Source organism: Mauremys mutica, chromosome 4 (genome assembly GCF_020497125.1).
Source record: "Mauremys mutica isolate MM-2020 ecotype Southern chromosome 4, ASM2049712v1, whole genome shotgun sequence".
Classification (NCBI taxonomy): Eukaryota; Metazoa; Chordata; order Testudines; family Geoemydidae; genus Mauremys; species Mauremys mutica.
The window spans coordinates 64877196-64889973 of record NC_059075.1 but is presented as its reverse complement, the minus strand read 5'-3'; the positions used below and the strand labels follow the sequence as shown (position 1 = coordinate 64889973).

At 44.9% G+C, this 12778-nt stretch overlaps 1 protein-coding gene across 8 annotated transcripts in view; it reads right to left on the bottom strand.

The window, feature by feature from the left end:
* DPF3 (double PHD fingers 3) overlaps window positions 1–12764 on the bottom strand; it is a 262881-nt gene extending 250117 nt beyond the window's left edge. For 4 of the 8 annotated variants that reach the window (XM_045013997.1, XM_045014000.1, XM_045013992.1 and 1 more), the window contains exons 1-2: window positions 12379–12764; window positions 7357–7488 (exon numbers count right to left, since the gene is read on the bottom strand). The gene's annotated coding sequence lies outside the window, so the exon portion shown is untranslated. Of the gene's footprint in view, window positions 1–7356; window positions 7489–8456; window positions 8687–9752; window positions 10088–12378 lie in introns of those variants that run through there. The other 4 variants (XM_045013994.1, XM_045013995.1, XM_045013993.1 and 1 more) reach the window with 4 other exon arrangements.
* Between the last annotated feature and the right edge of the window lie 14 nt (window positions 12765–12778).

Below are 12778 nucleotides of genomic sequence, written 5' to 3'. Positions count from 1 at the left end.
TCACCCTGGAGATGAAAGAATTCAATAGCATTCTTTTAAAACTTTAAAGCTGACTTATTATCACAAAAGAAATCACATCACATTATCTTTACAAAAAGAAAGATAGCGTCAGATGAGTTATAATTTTGGCTTCTTGCAAGATCATACTCTATTGACAGCATCACTTAGGCCAATACATGCTATTTACCCATGGTAGATTGGAGGCTTAAAAAAAAAAAAAAAAAAAAAGAGCAGCAGCAACAGGGCTAATTTGCTAAAGGATCACTCCTCTATGGAAACCAAAGAGCATAGAGACAAAAATCTTTAGAGCAATGCAGATCTGTGGGAAAATATTCTGCAGTCCTTTTTAGGAAGTCTTGTTTAACAACTTAATTAAAATCACTTTTCAAATAGTCACTCTCTCAGCTTGTTTAAAAAGGGGAGTTTCTTCAACAGAATCATCTTCCATCAAATCTGTGGGGCAGCATTTTGATAGTTGACAAGTACAGTATCTCAAAAGTTTCATCATTTGTTGTCAGACTCCTAATAAGTGAAGATATGCTGTTGATTTTTTCAGAAGTTTCAGATTTCCTTGTAATTTTGCATATAAGCACATCTAAAGCAATGTAAAAAACCATCAACAGCCCAAAAGTAAATTATGAACAATGTCAGACCAAGTCACTTCATGATTTGTGCACACTTCTGGAAATGCTGTTGCCAGGCCTCATGAAAATTCAGTTCCTGGTGTCCTCATTCTCCTCTATGAGCCATGCTACCTAGATGGACTATGTCTATCCTGATGCACAGCCTACAGAGGAGAATGAGAGCATGAACTATCCAGACTGCAACTCCCATGAAGCATCACAGCAGCATTTCACATTTTAGCTGAAATTTTTTTGTTTGTTTTCAGATTTCCACCAAAAGAAAAAAAAAATCCCAAGTTCAAACAAGCCTTTAAGCCAGGTCTACTCAGCATTTTATAGGATTGCCTTGATCCTGCATGGACGGATCCTTATCCCAGGCCAAGTGCCAGTGAATACAATGAGACTCCAGCCAGGCATAAGGGTTTGCTCACATGGATCCAACTGCAGAATGAGGGTCTTAAATGGTCAGCTCTTCAGGTCAGGAACAGAGCAGTCATTTGTTTGACACAGAGCATCTAGAGTGCTGTAGTACATAAACAATCCATTTGTCATCTCAGTTTTGTTGAACCTCCTTGCTCTTGCATGATGGGAACTATTTTATATATCTCTGTCATATTCTAATATGAGCCTTTATCCCCAAATAAAATACTAATTTTCTTAGTTTCTCCTCATATGAAAGTTCTCCTTGCCCCCAACCACACACATGTACAGTATACTGCATTGAATCACTTGTTTATTTTCTCTCTCTCATGTGTCATTTTGACCAGAGGTAACAAAACCTTAATTCAGTATTCAAGGTGAGGATGCTGCACCAGTTGACACAATTGCATTATACCTTCCCCCTCTCCTTTATCTTGTTCTGTGTCCTTTATAAAATCAGGTGTGTTTTATAGAGAAAGTGAGTACATGGCTATTAGTCAATTTACACTCAGTTGTTACCTAGGAAGAAAAATCAATTACATCTTGTCAGGTAATTAATCCAGTTTATACCCCATGGTCTGGTAGCCTCTGGAAGCTCTTAGCCATTTCATACAGCGTACTCCATCTGTCATCCTTCCTGATCCCCCACAAGGTCATAGCACAGAGTATGCCATTTAGATCCTACAGCCAGTTACCTTAGCAGTTCTTTCCTGGGGACTTGGATAGATTTCCAGTTCCTAATTAGAAAGTACTTTCTTGTGAGGAATGATAACTCAACCAACTCTAAGTCATTTTTAATAGCTCTTACTTACGCCTTTAATTTCCATCCAATCAAGTCCAAAGCCAAAGATTTTTGGAACCTATATACCAGGAAGTTATGTCGCTACCAGTATTTTAAATATGAAAGACTGGAACTATCTCTCAGCTCCATAACATAGGTATCCAGTTTCAGTATCTTTTCTATTCCTGAAGACCTTCTCATCACACTTTACTAAGAATAGGGGCAATATATACATTCTTTGTAGAGGTTTATTAGTTTAGAAGTTTGATTCATCTAATAGTTCCTTGCAAACCAGTTTACTGCTTCCAAACAGGTCTGTGGCTTGGTCTACACTATATACTTACTTCCGTATCACTATATCAATCTTAACCCCCTGTGTAGACAACGTTATGTTGGTGGGAGAGCTTCTCCCGCCAACATAGCTACCACCTCTTGCGGAGGTGGACTTATTAAGCCAACGAGAGAGCTCTCTCCCATCAGCTTAAAGCATCTTCACCAGACGTGCTACAGAGGCACAGCTGTGCCAATGTAAATTTGTAGTGTAGACCCAGAGGCGGATTTACAGTAAAACACTGGTTGCCTTGGCACTGGGCCCCCCAATGACAGGGCAGCTGCAGGGGCAGAAGCTTGGTCCTGCTGGCTCTGCACCCACTGGTAGCCAAGCTCCTCATTCCCCCTGACTCTTCCCCGCCTCCTCCCCCATTGCTGCCCCCATTGCTGAACAGCTGTTTGCCAGTGCTCAGGTCACTCCAGGGGGGGAAGTGGGAGGAGCGGGGCCGCAGCGCACTCGGGGGAGGAGGCAGACACGGGGCCTTGGGGAAGGGGGTGGAATCAAGGCAGGGTGTAGCAAAGGCAGGGGCCCTGGGCAGGGGGCACCGCCAGGACCCCAGCCCATACCCCCAGCCCTAACTCCTGCACCCCCGACCCGAGCACCAAATGGGAGCTCCTGCACACACACCCCACATTCCCACTTGCACCCCTCGCACCAAATGGGAGCTGCCCCAGGTAAGTGCTTCCCACCCCAACCTCCTGCCCCAACCCTGAGCCCCCTCCTGCATCCTAACTCCTGGCCAGACCCTGCACCCCAATCCCCAACCTGCTCATTCACCTCAACTCCCTCCTAGACCCAGCACCCCCAGCCCTGAATCCTGGAACCCCCTCACACACTCCCAGCCATGATTCCTGCACCCCCTTACACACCCCCAGCTACCTGCCCTCCCTGACTCCTGCACCCCCCTCACACACTTCCAGCCCTGATTCCTGCATCCCTCTCACACACCCCAAGACCTCAACCACCCTGACTCCTGCACCCCCCGACATCCCCACCTGCACCCCTCGCACCAAACGAGAGCTGCCCCAGATAAGTGCTCCACACACCAACCCCCTGCTCCAGCCCTGAGCCCCCTCCCGCACCCCAACTCCCAGCCTGCTCCTGCACCTTAACTTCCTCCCAGACCCTGCACCCTCAGCCCTGAGCCCCCTCCCGCACCATAAGTCCTGGCAGGACACCACACCCCAATATTTTATTACTTTTTTTAATAAAGCGCTCTTATCCAAAGCACTTTACAATAGTTAACTAATGGTACAAACAATATTTGGAAAGATCGTTAAGTGGTCGACCCTCAGCGATTTTCAAGTGGTCTGTGGAAAAATAAGTTAGACTACAAAAACAATCAAGGTACCTCACTTTATTTTCATTTACTTCCTACTACTTATAGGAGGAGGATGAAGAAAAAAAGAATGAAAAATGAAGGCGGTGGGGAGGTAAGAGAGAACATTCTTTTTCTTGGCTGGGTCCCAAGAAGGGGCCCCAAAAATGAAGCTGACCACAGAGCACCACTAACTCTAAATCCATCACTGTGTAGACCTGCCCTGAGTCTTTCTCCCCCACACCCTGATTTCACAGCTTTTGATAAGCAAGAGGGAGCTGGGCAGGGCACATCCCATGTACAATTTTTAAGTAAGTTTTACAGTTTCATAGACACAGGACCCAACCTTGCAATCTCATCCTCATGGGCAGACTCTGGCCCCGGGAGCCTGACATTGTTTGTTTTAATTCCCTCTCACATTCTCCCACACCCCAACAAATAAGCCAAACCACCCACATGTAGCCTCTTCATATGCTGATACAGTCTATAAAGAACCACTTACTTTCCCACGTTAACCCTCCCAGCTCTGACCCCTTTTCCTTCAGCATGTACTCCTGAAAAGTCTCAAACGAAACACTCTAGGTATTTTAAGAGTGACTGGAAAGCTCCCACAACTAGTCTTTTTTGTCCTAGCAGGAGAAAATTTGAGAGTTGTGTTGTATTAATTTAGATGGAATAAATGAGCTAAAGATGTTAACATAACCCAGTCACTGTCCAACATCAAACTGTTGGAAACAAAGACTGGGGATTGGCATACAGAGACCTCAGCCTGCTTAGCACCATGGCAAATACACCATTAAACATCATTTAACCTTTTCTGAAAGATACAGAGAAGAATGAAAAACAGCCTAAGCATTCAAAATTTAAAGTGTTAAATAGGGCTTTGATTTTAAACAGCAGCCCTTGTTCCCTTTTTCTTTAGCTGCAGACAGTTTTTAGAAGGAAAGACTCCCTGTTTGACAGTCTCCTAGATTGCATTAAAGATAGTAATAATGGTCCTTTTGAGGAAAAGAGAAGTTAGTTGAAATGGGCTGGAGTCATTGCTGCTGCTAAAATCCAATCTTAGAAGGAAAAGCCCCCTTATTTAACAGTCTTTTAGTATCAAAGATGGTAATAACTGTTCATCCCTGGTGGTGTTTGGGATTTAGCTGGAGCCAGCAGGGTGGTGATGTCATCTGGGTCCCTCTCTCTGGTCAGGACATCCCTCAGTACTAGAACAAAGAAGAGGGGGTCCCAGGAGACAGTGTGGGTGGCAGCCATGGTGAAGCTCACTCCAATAGTCTCCAGATGTTCTTTCACTCTGTTCTTTTTGTTCTTTCTCCACAAAAATATTTATTTTAAGGAACCAAAAAGGGGGGCGATGGGTGGAATAGCCCATCCCCTCATTATTTTGTTCAACAATTAGGCCCAATATCAGCTCATTAACTTCTGGCTCCACATTTCTTGCTTTTAGCAAGTACAATCTCAACACAGTCCTTGAATCATATCAACTTGGTCTTTTTGTTTAGACACCTCCAAGGCCATGCCCTCTCCCCTCTACTGAGCAGTAGCAAATATTTTCCAGCTGCATGAAGATTCAACTTCACAACTGAGGGAGACTATTAAGGAGCTAAAGTAGCTGACAATAGTTTTACATCTAGGGCAAAATGTTTCCTCTGGGATACTGGCCAGTTCTTTCCACTTTTCATCAGGCCTTTCATGAATATGTTGCAGGATAAACTTCCAGCAATCACTGCATTAAGAATCTGTAAACTGATACAATGATTCAGCAGAAAGGGGGGAGGGGAGGAGGGAGAAAAAAAAAAAACAGTGGCAGCCAGCAAAGTCTTGTCCTCAAGGGATATTATTTATAGCAAGATACCAACCATCTGCAGATCATGGCACACTTTTCTGTGGTGAGGGTGTTTCCTCATTGCCTCTCTATGAGTACATCATCCCAGTATTTCACTCTATATTGGCTCCCCATTGAATACAGAGTCCAACTCAAATTCTCTGTCCTGACATTCTCAGCTCTCCATGGGATCACCTCTGCTTCCATGACCTTCCACCAGAGCAATGACACTATCAATCAACAGGGCAGGTTTGGGAAGAGACAGAATTTTCACTGGAGCTGGACTAAGACTATGGAACAAGATACAAGAATGACCATTGACTTCAGCATCTTTAGAACTAAATGCAAGCCATTTTCAAAGCACCTAAGTCACTTTGGAAACTAAGGGTATGTCTTCACTAGCAATGTTAAAGCGCTGCCACGGCTTTGTAGTGGCTGTGTAGTTAAAAAAAAAAAAAAAAAAAACCCCACACAGCTCCACGAGGGGAGTGGCTACCAGCACTGGTGCACTGTCTACACTGCCACTTTACAGTGCTGAAACTTGCAGTGATCGGGGACTGGGGGGGAAGGAGGGTTCACACCCCTTAGCGAGAAAGTTGCAGCACTGTAAAGTGGCAGTATAGACAGGGCCCTAGTCCCATTTTCAGACGTGACTAAGACACTTAAGAATCTAAGTCCCATTGACTTTCAATGGGCTTCTAAATGCCAATGTTACTTTTCAAAATGGGACTTCAGTGTTTTTGAAAGTTTTACCCTAAACTAAAGTTTTTACTACTTTTTACTACTGCTAGCTCTGCAGAATCAACCAATGAGCTTGATTCCATTTCTCCTTATGCATCCTCAACAGAACTGTTGGTGGCACCAGGCATGGCCCAGTGTTAACAGAGGGGTGGAAAATGACAGTGCCAATGAAGGCTCCCTGTATTAGGCCTCTGCTTGTCCTAACCGCTTCTATGTTTAGACTTTAATTAACTCCACAGGCTAGATGGAAAGAATGGAATGTGTGGCAACTAGTTATCAGTACCAGGAGGCAATTATATAGCCTGCTTGCACCTGGCTAAAGGGAGTGAAACAGAATGACCGGTCAAGAAAAGTTACTAACGAGATATGTCTTTTGCCAAGTATGATCTAACCTGTTTAGAGTAATTGCTACGTTATAATGTATTTGCTGTATGGGAACTAAAAAGGAGGGAGAAGAGGGGGGGGAAGGAGGAGCTGGGCATTGGGGGTAATAGACATGCTTAGCTAAAATCATGTATAAAGACAGAGAGCTGCTTGTCTGGGGTGTGCTTGATCTGAGACATGTGTCTCCGAGCACGTGCGCTTTGAGATCTCAAATAAACTTTTTTTGCTTCTCCACCCTGGTGTGTCTAATTGGAGCGAGGCACTCCGGGCAACGAACCACTGTTGCTGTCGCCTCAGGCCTTTTGTGCCGGCAACAGAACTGTGTATTAAGCCCAAATCAGTTACACCTGACTAATCTCACACACAATAGGACTGCAAAGGGGAAGCAGAGGGCAAAGTTTTACTTATAGACCATTTCTTGTTGCTTACAATGAATGACAAGGAAAGAAGCTGGATTGATTGAGTCCAGTTTGTATTGTGAATTAATAAGGCTAGTAGATTATATATAGATATAGATTTTACACACACACACACACACACACACACACACACACAGTAGGGCTGGAAGGGACCTGAAGAGGTCATTGAGTCCAGTCCCCTGCCCTCATGGCAGGACCAAATACTGTCTAGACCATCCCTGATAGACATGTATCTAACCTACTCTTAAATATCTCCATATATACATACATACATATACATTATATATATTATGTACACACACACATATACACACATTATTGAACACATTTGATATGAAAAATATTGAGTCAATAAGTATAGAACCCACAATGCAATTATCAAGGAATCACTTCTCAGAGTGGAGCAGCACTGTAATGTTGCATTAACACAGCAGCATTGCATACACCAGGACTTATTTTACAAACTGTTATAACACGTAAAAGACTTTACTGTGAAAGTTCATTTTACTTGTGATCTTTTTGGTGTATTTGGGGACCTCCTTCCTTCAGTGGAGATGAAGTTGATATCGCAGGACACAGAGCAGGCTTCTTCTAACACCTTCAGTAGAACTTCTCTAAGCATCCTCAGCATCCTCTGGGACTTAAATACAAATAAATACACATTAAAATAAAAAAATTAAATTGATTACAGTATTATAGAATTGCAATACAGGCACAAAGCAGGTTACAAGAATACTCCAAAAGGAACACGCTGCAGACCTTGCAGTCTTTTTGTAAGTGCACTACTGCCCTCCAGTGGATGGAATCAGATCTGTTCCAGTGTTTATAGACTGATTCTCCAGCATGTCTGGGGAAGCTGCATCTCTAACTTGACAGGCAGAAGCCTATGTACTGGAAGTACAAGTTCTTAGATGCCACACGAATGCAACAAGTGGATGGTCATGATTGTTAGCACATGCTGTCATGATCCAGTTATTGATGTTTTGTGGCAATTTCCTGATAATGCAAGAGGATATAAACCAGAATTCAATAACTAGGGCCCTACCAAATTCAAGGCCATGAAAAACGTGTCACAGACTATGAAATCTGGTCTTCCCCCTCCCCCATAAAATCTGGTCTTTGTGTGCTTTTACCCTATAGATATTTCATGGGAGACAAACGTTTCTCAAATTGGGGGTCCTGACACAAGAGGGTGTTGCGAGGGGGGGGTCGCAAGGTTATTTTAGGGGGGTTGCGGTAATGCCACCCTTATTTATGCACTGCCTTCAGAGCTGGGCAGCTGGAGAGCGGTGGCTGTTGGCTGGGCACTCAGCTCTGAAGGCAGCGCCATGCCAGCACCAGTGCAGAAGTAAGGGTAGCAATACCATACCGTGCCACCCATGGGCGGTGGTATAATAGACCAGTGGAGGCTAAACCTCCACCTGCCACAGCTGCTAGGAGATCCCAGGCCCTCCCTCTACTCAGGGTTCTAGCCCAGAGACCCTATAGCTAGCCACTAAGGTCTACTTCTTCAGACTCCTTACTGACTAGACCTAGACCAGGGATCGGCAACCTTTGGCACACGGCCCCCCAGGGAAAGCCCCTGGCGGGCCGGGTTGGTTTGTTTACCTGCCGCGTCCACAGGTTTGGCTGATTGCAGCTCCCACTGGCCGCGGTTCACTGCTCCAGGCCAATGTGGCTGTTCACGGGGGTGGTGGGACAGAAAAAGAGTCCCCAAGATAGGACAGCCTCTTCTGCCGGGCTAAGTGTGTGGTTGGATAGATTAACAATATTGTTGGGTGAGTTACAGTCCTGTGGTGATCTGGAAGCCTACTCTCGTTGTCTCCGACTCAAGGAATATTTTCAACACACCACTGAACAGTGCACTGACCACAGGAACCCTCCTACCAACACTACAAGAAGAAGAATTCTGCATGGACTCCTCCTGATGGTCAAAATGACAGACTGGACTTCTACATAGAGTGCTTCCGCAGACGTGCACAGGCTGAAATTGTGAACAAACAGCATCACTTGCCGTACAGAACACAACGTCATCCACAGCCTCAGAAACAACTCTGACATTATAATCAAAGGGGCTGACAAAGGAGGTGCATTGTACATGTACATTAGCCAAACCAGACAGTCTCTACGTAAAAGAATAAATGGACACAAATCGGACATCAGGAATGGTAACATACAAAAGCCAGTAGGAGAACACTTCAATTTCCCTGGACATTCTATAACAGATTTAAAAGTAGCCAGAGTTGAACAAAAAAACTTCAGAAACAGACTTCAAAGAGAAACAGCAGAACTAAAATTCATTTGCAAATTTAACACCATTAATTTAGGTTTGAATAGGGACTGGGAGTGACTGGCTCACTACAAAAGCAACTTTCCCTGTCTTGGAATTGACACTTCCTCATCAATTATTGGCAGTGGACTACATCCAGCCTGATTGAATTGGCCCTATCAACACTGGTTCTCCACTTGTGAGGTAACTCCCTTCTCTTCATGTATAATAATGCCTGCATCTGTAATTCTCACTCCATGCATCTGAAGAAATGGGGTTTTTACCCACAAAAGCTTATGCCCAAATAAATATGTTAGTCTTTAAGGTGTCACCAGACTCCTTGTTGTTTTTGTGGATACAGACTAACACAGTTACCCCCTGATACTTACTTTCCACAGGAACACCCATTTTTGCTTCCTTTCCAACCAGCCCTTAGGATCTCAGCCTCCCTCCTTTAACATGACCCCAGCAATCCCAAGAACATAACCTAGCACACAAATCTCTCCCTTCTTCTCTCCCCAACCCTCATACTCCTTAGGAAATCCACCCCACTGCTAAAATCCCCCCAAATCAATTAAAGTCAGTGGCTAAGGCCCCACGATCCTTCTAAAATCTATTACAGTGGGGCACTCTACCTCTTTTTGTAGCGCTCCTGCCACCTTTCATTCTCTCTCTTGGATGCTCCAGTGTCTCCTATAGCAGCTGCTGTGTGATTGGTTGGCTTCCAATCCCCTCCCCACCTTGAGAAGATTACATGGCTCCACCCCTCTGCTCTCCCTGTTCTTAAAGGAGCAGGAGCTCAGAGGCTGCTTTGTTCTTCACTCCTCTCTTCCTGACAAATAGTTTGCAGGGAACATATTTACAGTTAGTAATAAAATATATTTTGCTTCATAACATGCTCATTCTCAAGGCCAAGTCTTAAGAGTCCCAAGGACCTCACGCTGGCCACCCCTTCTCTACCCAGTCCCTATGCTTCCTGCCATCTGCTGGCCATTTATCTCTGCCACCTGCCTCTACAACCTGCCCACCATTGTCCTGACCTCCTGCTGCTTATGATTGCCTCTTGACACCTCTCTCCTTACCTCCTGTCCTGCCCCCCCTTCTGCCTGCCTTTTACTGCCCACCTAGGACTGTCCTGTACCCTTGCCACCTTTTCACCTCCAATTACTATGTTATGGGCTTACAGCTGTCTTGCCCAGACTTTATTTGTAATTCTTGTATTTTATTCCCACAGTCAACTTCTCCAATATGTCTTTTAATAGCATTTAATTCAGGAAAGCACTAGAGAATGACCCTCCTGGAACAATCTGTCTTGACGGAAGTGTGTGGTTTCCTTCTTATCCATGGTAAATTGTTAAAGAAAATGAGGTTCTAAGCTTTTAATTGATTTTGGGGAGAGTTATGAAAGGGGAGAGAGAATGTGACATTTAATTACATTTACATTTCAAAGTGGGTTTTCCTTTAATCTCCTTACTTGTATCTACTGCTCTCTTGAGTATTTTAGACAAGGAATTTCAGAGGGAATAGACGCCCTGGCAGCTTGCATAGCTTCCAGACCTCTGCTTTTTGCTCAGAGTCCTCAATTCCTTTGTATAGGAGGATTACTCATCTGTGGTTTGCCTTACTGGTGCTGGAGGGGTACCTGTGAACTTTTATGTCTCCATGGAAACACTGGTGTCACTTCCAAATTTCTCAGTAGATGCTGGGTTTAAGTGAGAAAACACCCATTTCTCTCCCTGTCTGTTTCTTTCATAAAAATTTCCCCAATTCCATCAGAGAACACTAGCCTCACTTCAGGTGTATTTATACCAAAATGTTACTGGAATCCACTAGAGTGCTTCAGTAAACAATATTCTGCATTTCTATCCAAGGATAGAAGGATCAAGAATCTCAAAGTGAATTTGACATTACAATACCCCTGTGAAGTGTGTATTATCCCCATTGAGTGTAAGTGACTGGCACAAGGTACCACAGCAAGTCAGCAGAAGAGCAGAGACTAGAACTAAATTCTCCCCATAAAGCCTCAAATTAAATTCCTCATGCAGTTGAATAAACTCCCACATGAAAAGGAATTAGAGGCACATACCTCACTTACGATGAAAGACTAACATAACTTTTAACATTAATAAACTATATACAGTGTATAGGTTTTGTGGGACAAATTGTAGCTTGAGGCTGTAGGAGCTGCTGAGGTCTCTGGGGCCTAAGGGCAGGGACTTGCACATAATATACTGCATAACAGACTTACTGTTGATCTGTAACAGCAAGATTAACTGCTGGTAAACAAGATAATCTAACAGTCATGACATACATCATACACTGGGTAGGTTTTTACCACTGGAATTACAGTAGAATTTGTATATTTCAGATGGCTCTTATATGCTTAGTTTTTTGGGGGGGTTTTCAGTGAAAGACTTTATTCCATCTTCCCACAGTGATAAATGGGCATTTAAAACATTCAGTTGTGGGCTAGCAGCTGAGGCTGCAACTCACCTACCCAGTGTGGCTATCAGAAACCACTTCCCAGAACAGGTGCACTTGGGAAGCAACAACCTGAGACTATTTACACACCCTGTCTTGCTTTGCTGGTGTGTACACAAGGAAGAACAGCTCCATCCCCCCAATCCCTGCACTGCTACTTCAGTGGCAGGAGCAGGCTGAAGCCTGGCCCTCCCTTGGAGAGCTAGCTGCCAGATGGTTTTGAGCAGACACCATCAGGCTGTGCTCTGACCAGAGTAGCTTCTGCCAGACCAGCCTGGGGTGAGCAGAAAGGTGTTGTACTGGGTATATAGAACAGGGCTGCTCAGCTTCCCCCTCCTTGCTCAGGCCCCACAGCAAAGTCATTCTAGGAAGCTTCTTTCAGCAGCAGTTAAAGAGCTGACCAACCTCCTGATCTGGGCCATCTCCTCATTGCAGATGGTACCCAAAGATCAGACCCTCCCCCACTCTTAACAGAATCTTCTGATATATTTTGAGCTGCTCTCTTTCCTTACAAAATAGGCAACCCACACCACTACCTAGGTATCACATATTGTTGTTTATTACATAACAGTGTACTTATAAAAACACTAAATGCATGTTAAACTATTTATACATATTATACCGCTCATAAAATATTTACTACTGTGGCTCCCACTCCCAGGAGCAGGAATAGTCAGTGTAAACAAATAACACTGCAGAAGTGAAGTTGTTCTACTAACTCCGTTTCTCCTTTTAACTTAAGCTAGCAAACCTACGAAACAGTGGTATTTGCGCGCTCACAGGAAATCATTCACACTCTGTATCAAGCTCACATCCAAAGCCCCATCTCGAAACCTCTGGGAAGGGAATTTTCGGGGCCGGGCTCATGAGCTGACTCGTGACTGTCTAGGAGACACTGACTGACATCAGGGTGGAACGTCAGCAACTGCCGTATCTGCTTAACGGCCCGGGGGGAACAAGCTGGGGCCTCCGTTACCCAGGGGCAGGTGCGCACAGAACCGGCCCTAACTTCGGTGCCGGGGCCGGGGCCGGGCCACCTCACCCGAGGGCAAACAACTCAGCGGGCGGCGGCGCGACGAGCAGCCACAGGCGATGCCACCCGGCACCGCCCCCAACCGTTGCAGCTGCGCGCGCACGCGCGACCCAGACTCCCCCGCCCCCTTCCTGGGCACGCCAGACC